The following is a 27,639-nucleotide window of genomic DNA, read 5'->3' as shown; positions in this document are numbered from 1 at the left end:
GGAATATAACAATTAACAATATATTATTGTCTCTGTAAGAAAACGGCGTAAAAGTGGCCGTATATGTTGATGACGTGGCAATTGCCACGTGGCGTGGCTCTACGTACAACAGCAATGTGGGCTACCGAAAGTGGTCTGGGTATAAATCCGTGCAAGACAGAAGTAGTTCTTTTCAGCAGGAGATACAAGTTACCTACAGTGGAACCTGTCTCTTTGGGTGGAGAGAATGTTCCGTTTACAGAAAGCGCAAAATAGCTAGGTGTTTTGCTGGACAGGAAATTTAACATCAAGTCCAACATTTTGGAAAGGCCAAGAAAGGCTACTCTTGCCCTATACACATTGCTGTCCTATTGTATACACCATGAACTGTTATGGATAGAATAGCACAGCAATAAAAGAGATGGACATCAAATTGAGATGGACACAGGAGAACTTGCGGATCTTTACAAATGTGCTACCCCAAGTGGTAGTTTAAAAATATGATTTTGAATGTGGATAACCAATACAAAAAAATTTATTAGTTTGGATCTGAACGAGACCTGTAGCGATCGCCACCTTCAAAATGCTTGACATTACGGGGCTCAAGCAAAATCTTGTTCTAGCACGATGCTGATATTTTTTCAGGGACCGCCCCCTAAGCACCCTTCAAACCGACCATGTTTGCGCACTATGGCATTAAGGGGCTCAATAATAGGTATGGTATTTGATAGTAGAAAACGAATTTGAAATCCAATTTTGAGACCAAGTGTTTGGGGGAGTCTCATTCAATAAACTCCCCCTTAACCAATTGCAATTGTGACTCAAATAAAAGGAATTTAACAGTGGAGCACGATGCTGACAAATCAAACAAAATCTTGATCTAGCACGATGCTGATATTATTTCAGGAACCGCCCCCTAAACTCCCTCAAATAATAGGTATTTGATAGTAGATAACGAATTTGATATTTGATATTTCAATTTTGACACCAAGTGGTTGGGGGGTAGTCTCATCCCCCTGAACCAATTGCAATTGTGGCTCAAATAAAAGAAAATTAACAGTGGAGCACGAAGCTGACATTTTTTCAGGGATAAGTGAGTGAGTGGCCGGCCGCCCCATCCTATATACACCTCAACCTGGACAAATTTATGGATTATGACATAATGGGGCTCAAAACTGATATCTGTTTTATGGCCAAGTATTTCAGGGACGACTGAACCACTAAACCACACATATGTACCGACAATAGCAAAATGTAGCTGAATCTGATCCAATCCACCAGCAAAACCAAGGGAATGAAGTAGATCTAACATCCAAACTTTAATGGGCGGACTCTCCTCTTACCCTGTTATTCAAAAACGCCAGATCTAGGCACAAATGAAAGGTATTTGACACTATAGCACGAACCTGATACATGGGGGTACACCTCACCCCCAAAAAGAGCCCCATACGGGACATAATTACCGACCAATGCAATATAATCCTCAAATGAAAGAAATTTGGAAGTAGAGCACCAATATGATAACCACATTGGGACGAAAAATCTGAAAGGCCATACTAACAAACCCAAACGTGACTTTTTTCTTGACCGTGCCAGTATGGAGCTCAGATCAAGTAAGAGACTGAAAGAAGGCTCAGCGGAGTGGGGCCTGTCCAGTTAGTCTATTATATAAAAATTAAATTTTTGCGCTTTGTTTGTTTATTTGTTAGTTTTTTGTCTGTTCCGCATGGACTCAAAAATGGCAGTACCGATTTTCATGAAATTTTCACAGATGGTAGAGTTTGGGGACCCGGTGAAAATAGGGTACTACATTTATTTATATCCGAAGGGGGGCGGACCCTCCCCCATATCCCAATTTTCAAAAACGCCAGATCTCGGAGATGCGAGTACCGATTTAAGCGAAATGTCAACTTATGATTCCCCAAAAACAAGGAAGTGGTTTGCAATTTTGGGGTCAAATAACCTGGGGGACGCCCCACCCCAAAACTCACTAGACGTGTAGTTTGATGGGGGTAATATGTGAATTAAAACAAATATCTATAACAGTAGAGTTTGATTCTTATGTTGATATAAGGATTCAAGTATCAGGGTCATATCATACTCAAATGAAAGGACGTGTCAGAGGCCAATCTCCCTCCTCCCATCCGACCCAAACAAAAAAAATTAAAAATAATATATGAAGGACGATCAGGATAGAATAGGACAGTAATAAATGATTTTTGGTAGTAGAGTACACTTTTTACCCTCAAATTGGGATAGACATAAGAGGAACTGCGGATCTTTAAAAATGTGATAGTGGTAGCTTTGAAATATGATTGTGAGTGTAGATAACCAATACAAAAAAAAATAATTGGTGCGGATCTCAACGAGACCCCTTGCCCTGAATGTCTTGATCGCTACCTTCAAAATGCTCAAACAAAATCGTGCCGCCCCTAATCTCCCTTCAAACCGGCCAAGTTTGCCTACTATGGCAATAGAGAAAAGGTATTTGATATTAGAAAACTAATTTGATATCCAATTTGAGGACAAGTCTTTGGGGTCGATTCACCCCATAAACTCCCCTTAAACCTATGGCAATTGGGCTCCAATTAATGGAATTTGAGAGAAGAGCACGATGCTGATATTTTTTTAGGACTAAGTGCGTCGGTCTGTATGGCAACTACACCCAAATCTATACCATTTTGGGCCAAGTTAAATCGAGAGATCCTTCCATATGGCAGCTATATTCAAATCTGGACCGATCTAGGCCAAATTGAAGAAGCATGTCGAAGGTCCGTCCTACCATTTGCTATATTATCAACAAAAAATTGGAAATTGTTGGCTTTTTAGCTTCTATAACTTCAATTTGTTCTAATGCACATATAAATATCTTCTATGGAAATTTTTAACTTTCACAGAAATTTAGAATAACGGTACTTTGGATGAAGTTGAAACCGAGAATTGGTTAGTGAACATTTTGTCCTTTAATTATTGTTCAATTACTGGTCACATTTAGATGAAAAACAGCAAAATATTTTTGCACATATAATTCTTTGTGTGTAGTAATTCTGAAGGGCGCAGAACAACCATTTTCCCCCCGACACTTAAATGCCGATTACTGGAAAATTTAATTGATTATAGAATCTTAAGGCGTCATCCAAGTCATGAAGTATTTTAAGAATGGAGTACACCTCACATCTAAACCTTAATTCGTAGACCAATAAAGATCATAGGGGATTTCGATAAAGGCACTTAAATTGTTAAACTGTTAGCATGGTATTTCACTAAAAGCTCTTTAATTGTCGAAAATAAATATTCCAAGAAAACTTTTGTTCCATATAAAGTTATTATTTTAAAAATTATTATTTTTTAATTATTTTACCATAAAAAACTATGTGTGTTTTAAAATTGAAAATTTTTCTATGCTTTCTTAACTTAGAAAGTCGAACCACCTACTAAGTTTTTCCTTAAGAAAAGACACATGCGCTCTTTTTGATGGATACTCACCAAAAGCGAATTTTTGAGTTAATCTGTTATGTCAAATATTTTTATTCACAAGGAGAGTCGAGGATATTATTGACGTTTATTGACCTGTCTTTTATAGAAAATTTTATAAATTCTTAGTTATTTGAGTTTAAAAAGTGTCGACTACTATGTAGGTGGGATTTGGTGTGAAGGGTGGAGCGTATAAAAGTTCAATATGTTCCAAATTTCTGCCAAATCGCATCAACATTGAGACGTCTATGAGCTCAGTAGCCAACTCAGGTGATCGGTTTATATGGAGGCTATATCTATTTTTGGACCTATCTGGATGGTGTTCGGTGTGACCAATAAAAACCAAATAAAAAAACATTTAGCATACCAAATTTCAATCAAATCTGATAAAAATTAAGGCTTCTAAAGACTCATAAAGTCCATTTTATGTGGGAGCTATACCCATATATGTACCCATAGGGCCCCTATATAAGGCCTCAAAGATTTGTCAGCCTATGAAAATGCCACTTGTCATTCCATGACGACTTCTGAGAATATGGCTAAATGAATGAGCTGTAAAACATTTGTCTCTTTAGTTTGTTTCTTACCCTACACCACCACTGCGGCTATTATTGGTTAGGTTAGGTTTAAGTGGCATTCTGCCATCACACGCACTAAAACGTTTTCGTCCATTGTAATACCACAGGAACAGAAGAAGGAAGATGCCTTCTAGTTACTACCGTTGAACCATCCAGATCGCTTCAAAAAGCTCAAGAACTTGCGAATGTTCACATCCGCTAAATAAGACAGGTTTTCAAAGACATGAGAACCTAAAGTGGAACTCCTTCTAACTGCCAGTGCGGGACACACACACAGAAGGTGTTCTAAAATCTCTTCTTCTTCGATTTCCTCACAACTTCTGCAAAAGTCTTTGCTAGCAACCTTCATTATGTCAGCATGTTTTCCTATTAGACAGTGATCTGTCGCAAGCTCGTCTGCTTTACAATTCCCTGGGATATCTCTGTGGCCCGGCACCCAGAACAGGTGAATTTTGAACTGTTCAGCCATCTCGTTGAGAGATCTCCGACAGTCGAGGGCGGTTTTTGTGTTCAGAAATTCGTCTGTCTGAGAAGATGTTTATGCCAATCGACGTAATGACATAATAAGTTAGCCATTCCACCACTTCCTTAACTGCAAGGATCTCTGCCTGATACACACTGCTGTGGTCGGGTAAACTTGTCGATATGACCTGTTCTAGATCTTACGAGAACACCCCAAAGCCCACCTGGTCGTTTAATTTGGAACCATCCATATAGAAGTCTATGTAATTTCTGTTACCAGGGATATCGTAGTTTTAATCGGTTCTATCAGGAATAGTGGTGCAGTAACTTTTATCAAAAAGCGGCTCAGGTGGGGTGTAATCCACACTGCCTGAAACATCGGATATTGTATCAAGGATAACACAACGAACACAAAAACCGCCCTCGACTGTCGCAGATCCCTCAACGAGATGGCTGAATAGTTCAAAATTCACCAGTTCTGGGTGCTGGGCCACAGGGAATTGTAAAGCGGATGAGCTTGCGAGACTAGAAACCCTACACATTCCAGGGACACTGGAATCTGTGGGTATGCCTCCAGCGACATGTAAGCTAAGTTTTCAGGACCAGGCTCGAAGGACAACGAATGATAAATGGTCACAAAGAGGGGGCTGTGAGCATTCCAAAACTGTGTGGCCTAATCTTGACTTGCTGTCACTGTCTAATCGGAAAACATGGTTACAGAATAAAGTTTGGCAGCAAGGACCTTTGCAGAAGTTGTGAGGACATCGAATAAGAAGAAACTATAGAACACCTTCTGTGTGTGTGTGTCCCGCACTACCAGTTAGAAGGAGTTCTACCTTAGGTACTCATTTCTTTGAGAACCTGACTGATTCAGCGGATGTGAACATTCGCAAGTTACATTTGTTTACCTTTAGCACATCTATCAAGCAAACGAGAAATCCCAAACCCCACCGGTGGCAAAAGGTAAATGTAGCACTTATATTAAAAAATGGTGAAAAATAAGAGTTTAATAAAAAACAACAACATTTAAGTGCAAAATAAATCAAAGAAAAAAAAACAAAAAACCGATCTTTTTTTGTAATTTAAGACATTCTAGAATGAAGAAAAAGAGGCCTGTTTTCAGCAGTGTTTTTGAAGGCATTTTTGACGTCCTCTTTGAACAGGGCTTTTATAAGAACAAATTGTAGAAGTGAAAGGATGCCCTGTTCGCCAATGACGCGCCACAGAGTGGGAGAAAATGGAAAAAACTAGTAAAAAATATGACCGTGTGAGAAGGGGTAGATATCTCTTTAATTTTTAAATGGCTAGAGCTGAGGTGTTAGCGAGATAATGTGCAAAATTTTAACGTCCTAGGTTGTCCGGGCGCCCTTTGGCAGGCTCCTAAAATAGTATTTCGAAAAATTGTTCGGGCTGCGAAGTCATTCATTTGTGGTCTCATTTCGATTTTTTTTTGCTGGATTGTGCTTAAAAATCCCTACAAATACCGCTTAAGGTGTACAATATCTCCACTGGTTTTGGGGATATACGAGTTTTAACATTTATTTGTTGAAATTTTGCCCGAGATTGGCTTCATATTTAGCAATTTACGAATACATTTCTGATTCAATATTACTTTCATGCATGATTGCTATTCGTGACACAATTTGCAATGACTTTGCAGCATAACGTTTCAACATCTTCCATTTAAGCTTGGAAGTCAAATAATGTGAAAAAAGTGTATTTTTTGCATTTTTGGTAAAAAAAATATATTTTAATTGATTAATCTTTATTTAAATAGAAATATCTCTACCCGTTCTTTGCACCGGTAGATCGGTTTACAAGGGAACCAAACCGAAAGTTGGAACTGATTTTTAAGGGGAATGATTTGCCTAAATATAATGGGACCAAAAGGCAGGTTTAGTCCGGCAGCATTATTTGGGATGATAAAAATGTGCTTAGAGCAAATAGACAGACACTTACTTTACTTTAATTGGCTATGACAGAACATTTGTTCCATTATACGAACGTAAAATAGAGTTTCAAGCGACTCGATCTTCTGCGCTCATTTTATGATCTCTGACACTAAGTTTCGAGGTGTTTCCCACCGCTTGGTCTTTCAATCGGGCTTTTGGTCGCCCGGACAAGAGACTTCTTTGCTGGAGCTTCTTTATCCATTCTGACAACATGACCTAGCCAACGCAGCCATTGTATTTTGATACGAGTAATTATGCTATCGTCGTCATACAGCTCCTTCATACGACGCCTATATTCTCTGTAAACGCAAACTGGTCCATATATTTTATGAAAATCTTTCTCTCAAACACTTCAGGCACTCCCTCATCTGCTTTCACAAGTACCCATGCCTCAGAACCATATAACAACACGGGTAGCACCAGTGTCTTGTATACTGTAATCTTCGCCGGTCGAGAGGTGTCATTGTTAACTTAACTTAACTGTTTGCCAGTATTTTTCTCCGTTTTATATCAAAATTGGTGTCACTCATTTCGATTAAGGTCTTGCCGACTATCTCAAAGTTTTGGTTCCCAACTTTCTCCATTTTCTTTATCTGATCGATTGTACAAGGCGTTTTAGGAGTTGAAACCATCCATGTCGTCTTATCTCCATTTACTGACTGATCCACGTTCACGAACTCTCTTTCGATTCTTTCCAAGGCTGCAGCTACTACTTCCGGTGACCGACCCATGATATCGATGTCGTCGGCATAGGCAAGTAGCATGTTTTCTCTCGTCAGTAGTGTGCCACATCTATTCACATATAATCTTCTCCCGCAGGATATTATAGAGATCACACGATAGGCTGTCTCCTTGTCTGAAACCTCGTTTGGTATTAAATGGTTCGGAGAGATTCTTTTCTATTCTTACTGAGGAACGTGTATCAGCATATGTCATCCTGCACTGTCTTATTAATTTTGCAGGGATACGAAATTCAGACATGGCTTGAAATACCTTTGAACGTATAGGGGTATCGAAAGCGGCTTTGTAGTCAACAAAGAGATGGTAGGTGTTGATTTGTCCCTCTCGGGTTTTTTTCAGGATTTGGCGCAGTGTGAATTTTTAGTCTTGAGTGGATTTACCAGGTCTAAAGCCGCATTAATAGGGCCCACGGATTGATAAACGGATGTGACTGAAGTGCTTCGAATATACAAATTTGATTGCAGAAAAGTAAATACCTCATATTTTTCCTTTCAAATTGTACGATATTTGTGTTGGCTCAAAAGTTGAGATTATCCCATATTTATGGACGAAAAGTTGGGGGTCGGGATAATTACAGAAAGTTGGGATAATCGCGAACATTTTTTGAGCCTACGAAGGCCCTGAAAGACTTGCTAATGCCATTGGCATAAGTTGAAGGTTTAAACCGTGTTTCACGCACTGAATATATGCTGCAGTTGTTAGATCTATAATGCTATATGTTGTTGTAGTCTACTTAACTGCGCAATAGTAGTCCACTTTCTGATCATTACATAGCCGAACTGAGGACGACACCATTTAATGCACTGTATTTAATGCTACATCTTATGCCTCGCGACATTGTAGCTGGACAAATTGCCGTGACCACGCCTGTCTTATCCTTGACACAATGTCCCCGACAGGCCGTAGAATGTTGTCTGCTACTGAGAACTCGACCCCTCGGTGCAACGGCTGCGCCACGCTCCTCTAGCCTACAGACGGCTGGTTAACAAGGCTGCACCCATTTTATCTTTGGGCTCGGAAATTCGCTGCACAGGCAATCCCAAAAGCAAGACGTCCTGATTCGGAAACGGTACCGCATTCAGCTAAAAGGCTGCTCAAGGCCAAAATAACTAAGGCGAACAATAACAAAATGGGTCCAAGAGTCTTTGCTAATGTCGCTAAGGACAGCAGCATACCTAGCAATAATTGGAGTTGTATAATCTATGGGCTTTCATCTGTTATTCTTGAGGACTTGCCTAGGCCTCCTCCAGGTTGTGACAATGTATGTTAAAATCGGTTCTGTTCTTATTGTAAAACTGCAGTTGTAAAACTGAGTTCTTTTTGTAAAACTACAAGTATTAATGTGTCAATTGCATAATCAATTTACCTTACATCTCGTGCTTACTTTAAAAATGTATTATTATTATAAAGTTAATGAGAGTAATCTCCATGTCTGCAACAATTGGCGAATAATCAATCCCTTTACGCCACACTTCGTAAATTCGTTTAGCTCTTGCTATCGTTAACCCACTTGCCTTCGTGGTTCTGTGGTGGAGAAATACCAAATATCATGGCACTTCAAGTCACAGACGAAAACTATCCTAAAACTCTCAATCGATTATCGTTCATCATACATAAGGCGATGAGCTAAATTGACCCAGCTACGAAACAGGAATGCCACGAATGTGGCATTGTTAGACAAATGTTGTCAACAACTTGATGCGCCATGTAAGAGATTCTCAAATCCGCACAGTCATCCAATTACTAATACAATAATCGAAATTCAAAGCTGCACGCATTGCTTGCCAAGAATGTAAAATCGCATTCTGTTTAGTAAATAACGGCATCACTCGCTTCTACATAAGCAAGAAAATCAACCTACTTCGTCATCTGCTTCAGGATATAGTACTTTTCAACACAAGTCTGAGGCAATTGCGTTGGTACTTATTCGTCACAGCAAGGAAAAGTTCCATATGGGAAGAGCCCCATCTGGATTCTCTGAACTCCCTTAATTTGAGGAAATCAATACAGTCGATTAAACAACTTTGAACTGTCTCTAGAATTGTTAATAGCTTACAAGATTTCTGGTTATCATCCTGATGAAAATATTCCTATCACAGAGTTTAATTTGCCCCAGAACATTGACCTTGCTGATCCAGAGTTGCAGAAGTTTAGATTTACTAATTGGTACCGAGTCATTTTTCTCTTTTCAAATTAATCTTGGAGATAGTTTACCAACTTTGCAAAAAACATTTCTTGGATGGGTTATTTTTACAAAAATGTCAAGATGCTTTGAAAGCTAGATTCCGTTGAAGGAAAATATGACCAATCCATAGAACATCAACAATGCGAGCAACATTTCCTGACCAATGTTACGATACAAGATGGCAGAAAAATTATGGTACTGCTTCCCCTTTAGTAGACTCCTTCGTCACTTGAAATTCGAAGGATATAGCGATGAGACGATTCTTTTCGTTGCAGTGTAAACTGAACCGCAAATTTTTTCCATCAGGTCATCATCGTAACTGTCTCTGAATGAAATAAATACCACGATTTAGCAAGTACGTTGGGTGTATAGTGGCATACTTCAAGTGATACATTTAAATTCGAATTCCGACCATTGCAACGTATTCGCAAAATACGAAGATAATTATTAGTATATAATAATATATATATTAATCTATATTTATATATATATATATATAGGGAATAGGAGGGCACGGTGACAAAAAAAGTTGCCATGGCCGCATATGACGCCGAACGCCTGGGTTCGAATCCCGGCGTGAACATCAACAAAATTTTCGGCTGTGGTTATCTCCTTCCTAATGCTCCTGCCATGTTAAAACTTCTCTACCAAGAGGTGTCGCTATGCAGCACGCCGAACAGTGGGAGGAAATCAAAAAAATACTTATAAAAAATATGCTGTGTGAGAACAGGTACAGACATCTCTATGAAATTTTAAATGATTAGAGCTTTAATTTTAACTTATTTTTTTTTTTCTTTTCCGTTTGTGAAGAGGATATATAGTAGATGCTTTTTAAAATAAAAATTAAATAAACTTCAACAAGATATGTCAACTAAAATGGGTGCTATATTTATTTCAAAATAGACTATTCTTTTTCCAAAGTTTCCAAAGCCCAGATCCGACAATTCGGCACATGCTTTTTTTACTCCATATGTCCTCTAAGCCCACGCAAAAAGTATTTTGCACCTTCCAACATTTGTAGCCTCCACAGCAAATTTACTAAAAAATGTGGATTTTGCAATAATCTTTGCTCGAATGGAGTATTTTGGTGATTTTTGTAAAAACAAATCGGGCAGAATTTATTTTTAGCTTTTTTAAGACAATTTTATCTGCTAAATTCAAAAATAATTACTAAGATATCTTTATTCGTTTCTTTTTTCTCTTTCAATTTGGATTTTCGTTTTCACAAAAATTTAATTTTTACGATATTTATGCTTTTACAAAATTTCTCATCAAAAATCTTAATTTTTTGTCCTTTTTATACCCTCCACCATAAGATGGGGGGTATACTAATTTCGTCATTCTGATTGTAACTACTCGAAATATTCGTCTGAGACCCCATAAAGTATATATATTCTTGATCGTCGTGAAATTTTATGTCGATCTAGCCATGTCCGTCCGTCTGTCTGTCGAAAGCACGCTAACTTCCGAAGGAGTAAAGCTAGCCGCTTATTAGTGTAGGTCGGTTGGTATTGTAAATGGGCCATATCGGTCCATGTTTTGATAAAGCTGCCATATAAACCGATCTGGGGTCTTGATTTCTTGAGCCTCTAGAGTGCGCAATTCTTATCCGATTGGAATGAAATTTTGCACCACGTGTTTTGTTACGATATCCAACAACTGTGCCAAATATGGTTCAAATCGGTTCAAAACCTGATATAGCTGTCATATAAACAGATCTGGGGACTTGACTTCTTGAGCCTCTAGAGGGCGCAATTCCTATCCGATTTGGCTGAAATTTCGCAAGACGTTTTTTATTGTTACTTTCAACAACTATGTCATATAAAGTACAAGTCGGTTCATAACCTGATATAGCTGCCATATTAACCGATCTGGGATCATAACTTCTTGAGCCTCTAGAGGTCGCAATTATTATCCGATTTGCCTGAAATTTTGTACGACGGATTCTTTTATGACCATCAACATACGTGTTTATTATGGTCTGAATAGGTCTATAGCCCGATACAGCTCCCATATCAATCAATCTCTCTATTTTACTTCTTGAACCCACAAAGGGCGCAATTCTTATTCGAATTGGCTGACATTTTATACAGGTCTCCAACATATAATTTAATTGTAACTCGACAAATGCGATCCATGGTGGAGGGTATATAAGATTCGGCCCGGCCGAACTTAGCACGCTTTTACTTGTTAATAATATAAAATGTTTTATACCCTGCGCGACAATCGCTACCTAATGTGCACACATTTATGATTTTATCACCTATCCGGTAGAGTGTGTTGTGTAGAACATTTGAATAAAAGTCGAAAAGTGGGTCTTTCCTCTAATTTGTGAATTGCAATATCAAAATACTGATTTATGCCAAATTTGGCTCGAGTATATCCTGCGCAAATGTAAATTTTCTCCATGTGCAAACAAGATATTTGCCTTGGTGTGATGATTTATTTCGGGGTATATAAGGAATTTATAACAGCCAATTAAAGGGGAAAAGGAAAATTATTCTTCGCGATTTTCGGGCTCTTGAAAGAGATTCTCAAATTGGTAAATTATTTCATATATAAAAGACGGGCGGTCCTTCCATGAAAATGCGGGGAATTCAAATAAAATAATCACCGAAATGAGAGGTATATATATACATATACAAATAAATTTTTCACAGCTCGTGACTCTGTAATTGCATTCTATCTTCTGTCAGTTATCAGCTGTTACTTTTAGCTTGCTGTAGAAAAAAAGTGTAAAAAAAGTATATGTGATAAAAGTTCATTCTAAGTTTTATTAAAAATGCATTTACTTTCTTTTAAAAAATCCGCAATTACTTTTTGGCCAACCCAATATGAGTTTTTCTAGGTTTAAAATTAAGCCGGGTTGGTAAATATTACCTTCGGATATCGGTATTTTATTTTTGAGTACTTTTTGTTGTGGTTCTTTTGTAATTCTTTGACATTTCTATTTTCACAATTCGTTATAACACTTAACAAAAAATGGTTCCTACTATTTTTGTTGGTGACCACTGTTGACCGATAATCTCTTACGTGATTCTTGCAGGTTGTTAGGGTCAAAATGTTTCAAAATATAAAAACTCAAATTAATTTCATCCTTTTCTAGACGTTTCGTTGCCTTTTTTCCGACTTTTTCATGAGTTTATTTAGTGAAATCTATTAACAAGAGACGCATTTAAAATATTTTGTTCTGTTATGTTACGTTTATAGTTTTTACTTACATATGTTTACATTTGCCTTATTCTCCTAATATATTAAAAAACTGGACATCACGGCACATTTATAATAAATAAAACAGGTAAGGTATCTCTTCTTAGGCAAAAAAGGGTATAAGAAAAGATTTGCTCTGCTATTAGAGCGATATCAAGATATGGCCCGGTTTGGACCACAATTAAAATATATTTTGGAGACCTGTGTAAAATGTCATCCAATTCGAATAAGAATTGCTCCCTTTGGGGGCTCAAGAAGTGAAATAGAGAGATCGATTTATATCGGAGCTGTATCAGGCTATAGACCGATTCATAATAAATATAAACACATAATAAACACGTATGTTGATGGTCATGAGAGAATCCGTCGTACAAAATTTCAGGCAAATCGGATAATAGTTGCGACCTCTAGAGGCTCAAGAAGTCAAGATCCCAGATCGGTTTATATGGCAGCTATATCAGGTTATAAACCGATTTGAACCTCATTTGACACAATTGTTGAAAGTTAAAATAAAATACGTCATGCAAAATTTCAGCCAAATCGGATAAGAATTGCGCCCTCTAGCAGCTCAAGAAGTCAAGCCCCCAGATCTGTTTATATGACAGCTATATCAGGTTATGAACCCATTTGAACCATACTTGGCACAGTTGTTGGGTATCATAACAAAATACTAGTGCAAAAATTTAAATCGGATAAGAATTGCGCCCTCTAGAGGCTTAAGAAATCAGACCTATGATCGGTTTATATGGCAGCTATATCAGGTTATGGACCGATTTGAACCATACTTGGCGCAGTTGTTGGATATCATAACAAAACACGTGGTGCAAAATTTTATTCCAATCGGATAAGAATTGTGCACTATAGAGGCTCAAGAAGTCAAGACACAACATCGGTTTATATGGCAGCTATATCAGGTTATGGACCGATTTGAACCATACTTGCCACAGTTGGTGGATATAATAATAAAACACGTGGTGCACAATTTAATTCAAATCGGATAAGAATTGCGCACTCTAGAGGCTCAAAAAGTCAAGACACAACATCTGTTTATATGGCAGCTATATCAGGTTATGGATCGATTTAAACCATACTTGGCACAGTTTTGGATATTATAACAAAACACGACGTGCAAAGTTTCATTCCAATAGGATAAGAATTTCGCACTCTAGAGGCTCAAGATGTCAAGACCCCAGATCGGTTTATATGGCAGCTATATCACAACATGGACCGATATGGCCCATTTACAATCCCGACCGACCTACACTAATAAGAAGTATTTGTGCAAAATTTCAAGCGGCTAGATTTACTCCTTCGAAAGTTAGCGTGCTTTCGACAGACAGACGGACGGACGGACGGACATGGCTAGATCGACATAAAATGTCGCGACGATCAAGAATATATATACTTTATGGGGTCTCAGACGAATATTTCGAGTAGTTAGAAACAGAATGACGAATTTAGTATACCCCCATCCTATGGCGGAGGGTATAAAAATAAATAAAATGTAAAATATTGCAGCGAAAAATTAAAAACTAATATCACAGAACTATGGTTATTGCATTTAACAATTCATTTTAAACTTAACACTAAAGGAGTGCCTACACGAATACTTGGATTTGAACAATTCAATAGTACGGGTAATGGAAGACACAGAGCCTGTATTTTTGCAAAGAGATAAATGTCTAAACGTTTTTTTTCTTCCGTCACTAAGCACTGAAGATTCCCTAGTAGGTAGCCTTGAAATAAATAAGTCTCATTACTGATTACTCATTAAAGATGCCGCCTTCAAATCACGAAGGCACTGAATGATGCGCTTGTGTCAGCATGGCGACCGCCATGGTGGACCCCAGAACGTGTTGGTCCAAGGGACGTCTGCAGAAAACTCTTCAGCAGGGAAAAAATCACATGGGTACTACAGGCTGAGCTTAGCAAATACTAGTGCGAACTAAGAAAGGCTCAGAACAAATCCTGAAGAGGATCACTTCCTCGAAGCTTATAACGGTGGGATATATTCAGAACCTAGATAATGCATGGATAATGTTTAGTGAGGAAACACTAAAACTACTCGCTGATACACAATACCCAGAAACTCCAATGGACAACATGGGTAGTTTCCCGGGGGTTGTTACTAATATGCACTCGTCGGGGAATATTTGGGAAATTGTGCCGAAAATGCTTGGATGAAAAGTTTCGACTCCTTTATGTCGCCAAACCGTTATGATGTATCACTGGTTGAAATACAAGCTGTGTCAGATAGACTGGCACCTTGGCTTAGGAAGATATGCACTGTTTGCATTAGCATGTCGTACATCGTTTTCATTGCAAGAGTAGGAAAACCTTACCACACAGAGACGAAAGATTTTCATCCTATTAACCTGTCATCCTTTATGACAAAGATTCAAGAGAGGGCAAAGGTCCCTAGAGATCGCCTGTCTTTGCAACAGCATACATATAGTAGCAGCAAGTCCACTGAACCAGCCCTCCGCAACTTAGTCGCATATTTAGAGTGTGCTCTCATTGTCAAAGAATTAACAATGGTAGCATTTCTGGGCATTGAAGGTACTTACAATTATGTAAAACCGAATTCAATCGTGAAGCGGCTGATGTTTTAAGGCATCAACACTAACGTAAGAACGGTTAATAAATAACCTAAAAGATGCATTATGGCAGGCTTGGGATCTGTAAATCTATAAAAGATGGGTCAGCACCTCAAGGAGGTGTACTGTCTCCTCTACTCCGGAATATGGCTTTTAACAATATATTTTACTGTATTGGTGTGAAATTAGTCGCATATACTGATGACTTGGCTTTTGCGGTAGGGATAGAATCTCCCAGCACTCTTAGAGATACTTCAGTAAGCTCAAAGTGCGACAGAGAAGTGGGTTACCGAAAGTGGTCTAGGCGAGGCGTACATTCGTATAAGACAGAAGTAGTTCTTTCTAGCAGAAGATACAAGCTACAACAGTGGCACCTGTCTCCTTGGGTGGAGAAAGTGTTCCATTTACTGAAAGCGTAAAAAAATTCCTGTGTGTTTTGATGGACAGGAAATTTGACTTCAAATCCAACATTTTGGAGAGGTCGAAAAGGGTAACTCAACACTCGCCCACAACACTATCCATTGATAATTTGCAGAAGTGGGAAGAGATGAAATAGTTCGGTTAATTGAACAATCGATAAAGTAATTACTTACATTAATTATATGTTTGCGATGTTATTACACTTAAAGGTATGTTTGTGTGAACTTGTGCGGAATAACGTTACATCATTGCGAAATTCATATGTGTGTCGTATGGGGCAGTGAACAATAGTACGGCTGAAGCGAGAGCTTCGTAAAAACGGTTTGAAAAAGTCGGGTAATAAGGTAGAACTTATTAAACGTTAAAGAGACGCCGTATCTCAAATGTGCAATGTCGTCGATATGTCTTAAATCAGCGAGTTAGATCAACAGAATGAATTCCAGAAAAACGACGATGTGTCAACGACAACGGAGACTGTGTTGGAGAAATTGATGGGTGACGTTATGCTCTTCCAGCGTACAATGGAGTCGCTCTCTCATCAAATTGAGACATGTTTAACGACGACATCTATGATGGTCACCAACGTGATTTAACAGCCGTTTCGGAAGGAGGAAACATAGAAAGTTCCAAGACTAAACGTGCGGACAAACGACGGAACAGCAAAGCAGACACGTAAAACCACCACTTTTGCTATTCGACTATAGCAATGACGAAAATGTGGACGGCGAGCGTGTCCACATGTCTTGAAGCCGAAGCGCTTGCGTATTCTCTTGTTACGAAGACAAATACAATTTGTGTGCCGACAAAGACATACACATCGACAGAAATCACTTCCCAGCCAGCATTTTGGGAAAATTTTGATCAAAAGATAGTCACATTTGACTATTCTAGATGATTAAAACAATCAGATTTGCGAACATTTTATAATCAAAAACTAATCTGTCGTCGGGAGGAAATGGTACCCTGCAGATGATTATTCTTGAGGAATCATTTATGATATCTGCTTTAAAGCAGTTTTCATGCATAACTGTTATCATTTTTACTCGTTTAGTCAAGTCTCTTCTTGCTTACATTTGCGATCATGTTATGATCACATTTAGATCCATTTTGGTCTCATATTTTGTTCTCATATTAGTGACATTTTAGGTAATTTTCTGATCATAATTTGTATCATTTTCGACACACTTTTTAAACCATATTTTACTGTAACATTAAATAATTTTATGATCATATTGTAAATAATTTCCGACCCATTTTTACCCACATCCAATAATAATTTGAAACAAAATTTTTCATTACATTTACCAGTCTTTTTATTTACATTTATTTTGTTAAAATGAAGAATTTTAAATTTTGACATATTTTGGGCATAAATAATAAAAAAAGATGGATCAAATATTTGATCAATCTGAACGTACCTTAAGTGTAATTAAATTTAAATTAAGTCAAAAAAGCATTAAAATATAAATTAAAATTAAATTCATTTCATTAAAATTTTATAAATCTAAGGACGTTTACGTTTGTTTAAACGTTCCTTAGAGTGAACAAAATACTTTTGAAGTATGCTCTTTATGTCCTTGTCTTCAGCATTATATTTCAGATGACAAATATCTGTAAATAAAGATACACTTAAATAGTTTATATTTTTAATGGTTACAACTTTTTCATACTTTTAATAACTGTAATAATAAACAGTTTTTCGGCACTTGGTTTTTCATTTGTTCCTTTCCAAGTAAATAAGGATGCCAGTTCGTCAGTAAATACCTTCCTTATGACACTACGCAAAAACTGCGACTGTCCATCGCCACCAACTTTTCCAATAAACATTTTCTAAAAAACTCAAAAACATGTTTGGAAAATATACTAATATTATGTAAAAAAAACTTACAAAGTCATCTAGCAGTTCCTCATCCTTCTCTAGTTCGTCGTTAAAACTGTATAAGTCTTCCTTCAACATAAATGGGAGTTCGTCAAATTTAAAGTTGTGTTTAAATGTTGCGGTGTTATGCTGCTTTCTGTTCTCTAATTTAACAGCTATTACTTCCTCCGTTAATTTTCCAATGATTTTTCGGCATTCTTGCACTTCCTCCGTTAGTTTTCCACTTGTCTTTCCATCCATCATCAATTCCGAAATCTAGAGTTATGCTAGGTACATTGTGTTCATTGATTACAAGGTAATCAGTCAAAGCATTTTTAATGCCATAGTGAACATAAACACCATCACCTACTTTTTTCTGCTCAACTACAGTTGGAGTTTTTAAAATAGTCCTACCATCTTTCGGCACTTTTATTTTGCATTTGTTTAACAGACATAATAGAGAATTTAATGCAGCGAAAGTTATTGAAAATTCACCTGCCCATTTACCCAATTCTTCACAAATGTCAGAATCCTCTTCCTCACTTCCACTGCTGGAAAAGGGGGATTCATGTTCACTTCTGTCACATTCTGTTTGAAGTCTAGTATTAAATCCACTATTAATAATGTCTGAGCAAATTTCATTCGCCCCTCCCATACTTTGCTCAACTGTATCATTATTTTCTAAAATTTTTTGAGCTTCTCTTTTAGCTATACGTCTAATTTTTTTGGCTGACATTGTTCCTTTCTAAATTGTTTATTTTTTTTCTATTATATTCACTCACCTTATTTTCACTATCTTTAATTATTTATTTATTTGTTCCCGTATTAATAAACGCAACTTCTCACTTCAACACTTCAAACTAAATGAATATCGACTGCTTTTCCACTCATTCTCCGCACGCTATACACATTCCAAATATGTCCCGTTACTAATATAAACACAAAAAAACACAACGATCACTTTTGAATCACCTGTAGACATAAAAATGATTTCCTTGTAATTTTTGTTGCAAATAAAAACTCACGCACATAATAATCGTTCTTTGATCACAAAATGTGTTAAAATATGGCTAGTTAAACTGATGTAAAAATGATCATCAGTTTTTAATCACAATGAGCAAACACATTTGATTGTCTATTGTGATTAATTGTATGGAACCTCAGTTTTTAATCACCTAAAGTAATCAAAAAGAAGTCCGTATGGAGACAATCGAAAAATTCGATCATCCAAATGCTGGCTGGGTTATTGTGGACGACAGGCTGTCGCCAATGTACAACAACAAAAATTTTCTATATCGCCTATACATGTGCCTATGATGTCGCAATGAAATATGCGAAGTGGAATGGAAGCAAATCGGCCCTTACACTTAAAAACTGGAATGACGTTTTTGGACGACTTTCCGTGCGTTATAAATAGTGCCGATATTCGTATTCAATTGACGCATACTGATCAAAACAATGGTTGAGTACTACTATAGCATGTTGATTATCGGTCTTCGTGGTGATCAAGACGATAAAGCAATAATTAAATATATATTATTAACGGGATATATGATGAGGTTTTAAGGAAGAACCCTATCCGCAATGTCATTCGTTAGGTGTTCGTATTCATTAAAATCGCTACAGGAGCTAATATCAGTGTCGAGAGGTAAGACATTCGCTCAAAATGCACATGTGCGGCAGAATGTGCTGCTAAAGAATGACTTTGAATGTAAAACCAAAGTAGACACAAGTGACAATAAGTCGAACAATTGCCTTAGTAATCCGGTGTATAACAATTGCCGCGAGAAAGGCCACATATCGCGAAATTGTCCTAAGCCACCGAAGAGGGCAAAGGAATCTGTGAATGCGATTGTAAACACGAAAATGATAACCAAGAACATGAAATTAAATGATTTGAATTTCATTGCAATGATCGATTTCCCCGGTAAAGCCATCCGTAGCCGAGGAACTGAATTGTGAATTTGTTTCACGCGAATGGCGAATATCGTTGTGGCGGTAGACAGCAAGAATCAAATTAACAATTGACGGGCAATGCCATGATTGTGAACTTTTTGTTGTCGATAATAAAGATATGACCTGTGAAGTTCTAATATTCTGTGTGGTAAACATTTGAAAGACAATGAAAATTAAGAACTGTTTCGTTTATTGAACAATAATTCTAATTGTTTCGAAGACAATTTGGATGGACTTGGATAATTTTATGCAATAAAGATGGAGATATCGGTAACATCTCCCAAACCGCTCGTGAGAAAACCATAATCGAGCTTTTGGATTTGGATGTTGTCCGTACGCCATTATCGTTATACGCATCTCCGATTGTAGTAGCGCCACAGGCAAATGGTGAGGACCGACTATGTGTGGATTACCGGTCTTTAAATGAGGTAACTGAGAATCAGCCATGGTCAAAGCCAACTATGGATGCTGTGCTGTCGATACTTTCAGGGAAAAAGTATTTTGCAACTCTTGATTTAATGACCGTTTTTACCAAATTTAAGACGATGAACGGTCCAAAGGCGAAGACTGCGTTCACCACTCATAGTGGTCATTTTGAATTTAATGGAATGCCTTACGGGCTTAAGAATGGGCCGTGTACGTGTACGAAAATGTTTTAAGAACTCTTATTCAAGCGATTACCAGTGATGACGGGTCGAGAAAACCAATTGCATATTTTAGTCGAATGTGCAGCGATTCGGAGAGGAAATTAGAGGGTTGTTGCGCTAGTGGAAGCTTGTGATCGATTCAGAATGTATCCTCTTGAAAAACATTTCACGGATAGTACCATTAAGAAGATAGGGCAACATTTCTGGTTCAGACGGAACTACATATGTGAAACGCTACATGAAATCGTGTGTCGAATGCTGTTTTAGCCGAGAACCAAGGAAGAAGGAATGCCTACTTTATGGAATGGATATCACACTGGGGCCGTTTAAAGTGATTCATATGGATAACTTGGGTCCTTTCATCAAAAGTCGACGTGGAAATGAGCATATATTGGTGATTGTTAATCCAATGACTCGTTACTCTGCGACTAATCCTGTTCGATTAACGGAGACGAATCCAGTCGACACAAAACTTTGGTTTACCAAGACAAATAGTGACTGATCGAGGACCACCTTATACATTGTCGATGTTGGAAAATCATTCTAAAGAGAACGATATTCGATATTCATTCGGGGACACCCCGAGCGAATGAATTGGCCGAACGGGTGAACCAAACTATTTCGTGTTTCCTAAGGACTTCAACGATTTCCTGAGGAATTCAACGAATTCCAAGAACTGGGACAACGAACTCAGATGTTCAATGGAAGATCAATACGTCGGTCATTGCTACATCTGCAGACATCAGTAGTAACACAATTTTGTCTGCGGTTGCCGATGACATAGAGATGACGACTCTAAGCGAACGCCGAGAGGATACCATGAATATCATCTTAGCAGCAAGAGAGGTGTTGAAAGCCAGATTTGGCGCGAAATGTAAACCAATTTTCCAGTACAACAAAGGCGATCTAAACCATTCCGAAGAGCTCTTGTAACTCGAGGACGTGTTATCATCAGGTTGGGCGAGTTCTCATTCCTTTTTTTTTTTTGATAATGGCTACCCTTACGAATTACACATGACGTCAACTCTGGACAGCTGTCAAACGTGATAAAGATGAATGCATCAATGTTTTAGTCGTTAACGGCGAAGCTTCTCAACCGAGTTCTGCCATACTACTTTTTTACTTTCCTTTATTATAAACAGACATTGCAATTATTTGAGTTAATAAACATTTTTAATTTGAAACCTTTATCCTACTCTCCTTTCTTTTAACACACTTTTTGATCAAAAGTACTGTACAACTATTTCTAATAGAACCCATTGGAACTACAATATCCCTGGTAATAGAAGTAACATAGACTTCTATACGGATAGTTCCAAACTAAATGAAAAGGTGGGGCTTAAGTTGTACCCTGAAGAACAAGGACTGGTTATATCGGATAAATAAGTCATGAAATGGCTACGTTTTGATTTCATTACGACGATTGGTATAAATATCTTCTCAGACAGCCTAGCAGCTAATTAATCTCTGGGGAACATAATTCTGAATTCAAAATCCGCCCTCTACTGTCGCAGATCTCTCAACGAGATTACCTGTTCTAGGTGCCGGGCCACAGTGATATCACAGGCAATTGTAGAGAAGACGAGCTTGTGGGACTAGGAACTATCTTACACATTCCAGAGAAACTGTTGGTATGTCTCTAGCGATATGCATGCAAATTCTTCAGGATCAGGCACAGTGGAAGTTGTGAACTCTTCAAAATTATGTGGTCCAATATAGACTTGTATAGGTATACCGCTGTTACTGGCTATTCAGACGTCTCAGTCATTGTATCCGTCATGACAGGCCAATGTCTGATCGAAGGCTACACGTAACGATATATAACAGCAACAACAATATATTCTTAAGCAAGGCAAAAAACCATCTAACCAGCCACCGCATGTGCTTTTCTTCGGGTGGTGGTGTTTTAGTTTTCTTTGTTCGGCTCGCGCTGCTTTGTCTCGTTCGTTTTACTGGTGTTCTCGGGGTTTCCTCTGTCAATTTCTACTATTGCCCTTAAAAACTAATTTTAATAATTTTGGTATTGAGAACTCATGATCTTATATTTGGTAGTCTTACACGCATCCTCTAGCCTACCGACATCATCTTCTTTATGATGAAATAATTTTTTTAACAATATTATTTTAAGGAGTTGCTATCCACAGTCTTGGAAACGGGTAAGGATAGTCCCAATACCAAAGAATAACCAGGAATTTGGGCCAATAGCAATACTTACATACATCTCTAAGATATTTGAGACTCTAGTCAATCGGAAAATATCAGGATATATTGCGAATAACTCGACGCTAAAAGATTTTCAATCTGGTTTCCGGTCAAAGCACAGTTGCACTACTGCACTTTTGAAAGTAGTTGAAGATGTTTATTGTTCTTTTAGATCATTCGAAGGCATTTGATTCCGTTGATACCAATATACTTTGCCTTAAATTTTCTGAAAAAAAAAACGGATCTTATATTTTACTATCTTTCGAATGAAGCCAATCGGTATGTGTTGGCAGCCGGTGTTCTAGTTATCTTCCATTCTCAAGAGGTGTTCCACAGGGATCTGTATTGGGCCCACTTCTTTTTTCCTTATAAAGCAATGACCTTTCTGGACAGTTGCCTAACTGTTGAGCTCTTCGCCGGAGAGGCTGATCGATGGCGTACTTCGCCTTAATAGTAACTTGGATGGGATAAACACATGGACAAACGCCAACGGACTACTTTTAAATCCAACAAAGTCAAAGTGCCTTGTGATTGGTAGGAATGGGGTGACAATGCCGCCCAATCTTCATGTGGCAATTGCTGGAGCCCCAATTGAGATTGTTTCATCTGCAAGAAACCTTGGGTTGGTTTTTGATGATAGACTTTCATGGAAGAATTATGTCAGTACGACAGTGGGCAGGACCTACGGCGTTTTACGAAACTTATATATGAGTCGACAGAATACCCCTTTGTTAATAAGAATGCCTTTGGCAAGGACATTTACTCTGCCGAAACTATTATACTCTCGCGAGGTTTTTTACGATTGTGATGTAACTCATCGGAATAAATTGCACGTGGCCTTTAACGATGTCATTAGTTAACAACGTCCGGATCGACACACTGATCCAAACCTTAGACCAGAATCGGGTGGACCCGGTCCTTAGAGACTGGATAAACCATATGCTAAGGAACAGGTGGATAAATTGTGTCCTATAGTATAAATATGAGGGAGAAAGTGGCACAGGGCACGCCACAGGGGGCATTTTATCGCCACTCCTATGGGTGACCACCATAAATGACCTATTACGGACTCTGACTGAGGAGGGATTTAAACCTGTCTGCTACGCAGACGATGTTATAATACATCTAAGGGGTAAGGATCCGAACGAGCTATGCAGAAGGGCCGAAAGTGTCTTGCATATGCTATATGACTGGGCTAGACCCAGAGATCTTAATGATAACCCAGAGAAGACTGAAATATGCCTGTTCACGAGGAAGACGTTTCCTCAATAAGACGATTTCGATATCTGACAAGGTCAAATACTTAGGTGTGATCTTGGAGAGGAAACTGAATTGGAAATGTCACATTCAGGTGCGTACTCAGAAGACTCACAGATGTTGGGCACTATGTAGAAATGGGGCCTGAATTCGAGGAAAGTCCACTGGCTTTAGAGGAGCGTGATTAGACCAATACTTACTTACGCCTCAGTAGTTTGGTGGACTGCTATGGAGAAAAAGTGCAACATAAGGACCGTACAACAGGTTCAGAGAACATGTTGTCTTGGCATTGGCGGAACGATGACGACCACGCCAACTAGGGCACTGGAGGCTATTATAGACATCCGACCCATTGACATACAGATTAAGTATGAGGCAGCCACTGCGGCTATGAGACTTAAGGCGATGGGAGAATGGGAGCAGCTCATACCGTCGCGGTATAATCGAGGCGACGATAGGAAACCTGGAAGGAAGGGAAGAGGTTTCCGATCGGATACCTGAGATGAACCTTGAAGTCGAGAGCGAGGCACTGCTGCCATTGACGGAACCCTAGTATTGCCATCTGGAAGATCGTGTTACACAGATGGATCACAAAAAGAGGACAAAATGGGCCTAGGGGTGTACATTGAGAACCCAGGGACTGAGATCTGTTTTAGATTGCCTGACCATAATACGGTCCTGCAGGCGGAGATCCGAGCGATGACGGAATGCGTGAAGTGGTGTGGTGCTAACGTGAGGACGTCGAGTGTGAACATCTTTGCCGACAATAAAATTGGCATAAGGACAATAACAAACAGGACGGTAAGGTTACGAGCAGTGAAGGCATCATATCATATCAGACATGAAATAACTTAAAATAACTTAGGGGAGTGGTATTAAGTAGCATGGAACTCCTGTCTTAAAATTTTCTTTTTAGATGTTACTTTATAGTTTTTAGAGCGCACAACAAGCCGATTACTGGCTTATGTCCATAGTGGCATGGGACGGATTAATATCTGCACCCTCTTTTCAACATAACCTAGATACATTTTTGGCTTGCGTAGAAGAGACCGGGTATTTGACTTTTCCAGACAAGTATATGGTGTCTCATTTAACTCGTTCCTTAAGATACGCTCGTTGCAAATGATCCACAAGATAATTTATAGCAATGAACCGTCAAATCTGGCTGCGGTATTGCGTTTTGCCAACTCTACAAGATGTAAACGAGAACAATACAAATACGTCATCAATATCGTGTATCTGAACAACCGTTATTTGTTAATACTATACGTCCCTGGAGTAATCTTCCCCATAGTATTCAAATTATAAGTAATGAACAACAGTTCAAATCTTCTATTTATAATCATTTTAATTAATTATTGGTTTTGTTTTTTTATAACTATTTATTAATTTATTTTATCAGTAACTTTGATTAAATTGTTAAATTTTCTTTAAAGTTTCTTTCTCTCCTTTTTCGAAATATTCGTCTGAGACCCCATAAAGTATATATATTCTTGATGGTCGCGAAATTTTATGTCGATCAAGCCATGTCCGTCCGTCTGTCTGTCGAAAGCACGCTAACTTAGGAAGGAGTAAAGCTAGCCTCTTGAAATTTTGCACAAATACTTCTTATTAGTCGTTGTTTTGATATAGCCGCCATATAAACCGATCTTGGGTCTTGACTTCTTTAGCCTCTCGAGGGCGCAATTCTTATCCGATTTGAACAAACTTTTGCACGCAGTATTTTATAATGATATCCAACAACTGTACCAAGTATGGTTCAAATCGATCCATAACCTGATATAGCTGCCATATAAACCGATCTTGGGTCTTGACTTTTTGAGCCTGTAGAGTGCGCAATTCTTATCCGATTGGAATGAAATTTTGCACGACGTGTTTTGTTGTGATATCCAACAACTGTGCCAAGTATGGTTCAAATCCGTCCATAACCTGATATAGCTGTCATATAAACCGATCTTGGGTCTTGAATTATTGAGCTTCTAGAGGGAGCAGTTCCTATCCGATATGGCTGAAATTTTCAATGACGTATTTTATTCTTACTTCCAACAACTGTGTCAAATAAGGTTCAAATCGGTTCATAACCTATATAGCTGCCAAATAAACCGATCTGGGATCTTGACTTCTTGAGCCTCTAGAGGTCGCAATTATTATCCGATTTGTCTGGAATTTTGGACGACGGATCCTCTCATGACTATCAACATACGTCTTTATTATTTATTATGGTCTGAATCGGTCTATAGTCTGATACAGCTCCCATATAAATCGATCTCTATATTTTAGTTCTTGAGAACCCAAAGGGATCAATTCTTATTCGAATTCGACAATTGCGACCCATGGTGGAGGGTATTTCAGATTCGGCCCGGCCGAACTTAGCACGTTTTTACTTGTTTTTTCTTAAATATTTTATCAGTAACTTTGCTAAAATTGTTAAATATTTTTATCAATTATTGTTTTAATTAAATGAAAACTTGTTGAACTCATTGTATTTATCACTTTACCAACCCATGCTTTATATAAGACATTGTCTTTTGTACGGTTTTATCATAATAAAATACAAATACAAAAAATAAATAAAAAATAAATCTTTTATGGGTTTCAGACCCTTAATCGGGTGATCGGTCTATATTGCAGCTATATCTAAATAAAGTCCGATCTATACCATATTGGGGTCAGATGTCGGGAAGCCTTAAAATACTCACTGTTTTAAATTTCGGAAAAATTGGGTAAAAATAAAGCATTTATGGGCATTAGACCCCCTATCGGCGGATGGCCTATATGGCAGCTATATCCAAATATGGTCCGATTTGGCCCGTTCAAAATCTTAACCAGTGTGCAAAAAGACGTATCTGTGGCAAATTTCAGCTCAATAGCTCAATTTTTGAAGGGTGATTACAACAGACTGACAGACACACGGACATTGTTAAATCGTCCTAGAATTTAACGACGATACGAAATATATGTACTTTGTAGGGTCGGAAATGGCTATTTCGGCTATACCCGTGGTGGGTATAATATAAATCTTTTTTGGCCGACCGGGGGACTCGGACCTGCGTTTGCAAGTCATGAATGGCATGGGAGTTTTGTGCTCTGCATGGTAGTACGTCTATTTTTATAACCTCCACCATAGGATGGGGGTATACTAATTTCGTCATTCTATTTGTAACTCCTCGAAATATTCGTCGAAGACCCCATAAAGTATATATATTCTTGATCGTCATGACATTTTAAGTCGAACTAGCCATGTCCGTCCGTCCGTCCGTTTGTCTGTCGAAAGCACGCTAACTTTCAAAGGAGTAAAGCTAGCCGCTTGAAATTTTGCACAAACACTTCTTATAAGTGTAGGTAGGTTGGGATTGTAAATGGGCCATGTCGGTCCACGTTTTGATGTAGCTGCCATATAAACCGATCTTGGATCTTGACTTCTTGAGCCGCTGGAGGGCACAACTCTAATCCGATTTGGCTGAAATTTTGCATGAGGTGTTTTATTATGACTTCCATTAATTGTGCTGAGTATGGTTTAAATCAGTCTGAGACTTATTTGCATACTTCAACAAGGAATGTCTTCGATTCAGTGCTAAAATTCGTTGAGAATTTTAAGTTTCACATACAAATTTGGTAGTTGGTTTTTTCTACGAGTTATTTTCTTCGGTGTTGCCTGTTTTGCTTTCCTCACCAACCATTGCAGCTCCGACGTAGGTGGCTCCACCGTCTCCCTGTCTCATCACTGTTGCATCCGACGTTGACAACTCTAGGGAAAACAAGTAAAAGCGTGCTAAGTTCGGCCGGGCCGAATCTTATATACCCTCCACCATGGATCGCATTTGTCGATTTTTTTTTTCCGGCATCTCTTCTTAGGCAAAACGGGATATAAGAAAAGATTTGCTCTGCTATTAGAGCGATATCAAAATATGGTCCGGTTTGGACCACAATTAAATTATATGTTAGAGACCTGTGTAAAATGTCAGCCAATTCGAATAAGAATTGCACCCTTTGGGGGCTCAAGAAGTAAAATAGAGAGATCGATTGATATGGGTGCTGTATCGGGCTATAGACCGATTCAGACCATAATAAACACGTACAAAATTTCATTCCGTCGTACAAAATTTCATTCCAATCGGATA

The 27,639-nt window shown here is 38.3% G+C and overlaps 1 protein-coding gene across 1 annotated transcript in view; it reads left to right on the top strand.

Moving 5' to 3' along the window:
- The window catches only part of LOC106087128 (uncharacterized), a 632,434-nt gene that overhangs the window by 578,716 nt on the left and 26,079 nt on the right, over window positions 1-27,639 (top strand). The gene's annotated exons all lie outside the window — the stretch shown is intronic.

Source organism: Stomoxys calcitrans, chromosome 3 (genome assembly GCF_963082655.1).
Source record: "Stomoxys calcitrans chromosome 3, idStoCalc2.1, whole genome shotgun sequence".
Taxonomy (NCBI): domain Eukaryota; kingdom Metazoa; phylum Arthropoda; class Insecta; order Diptera; family Muscidae; genus Stomoxys; species Stomoxys calcitrans.
Note: the sequence above shows the minus strand (reverse complement) of the source record. Positions and strands in the feature narration are given on the sequence as shown.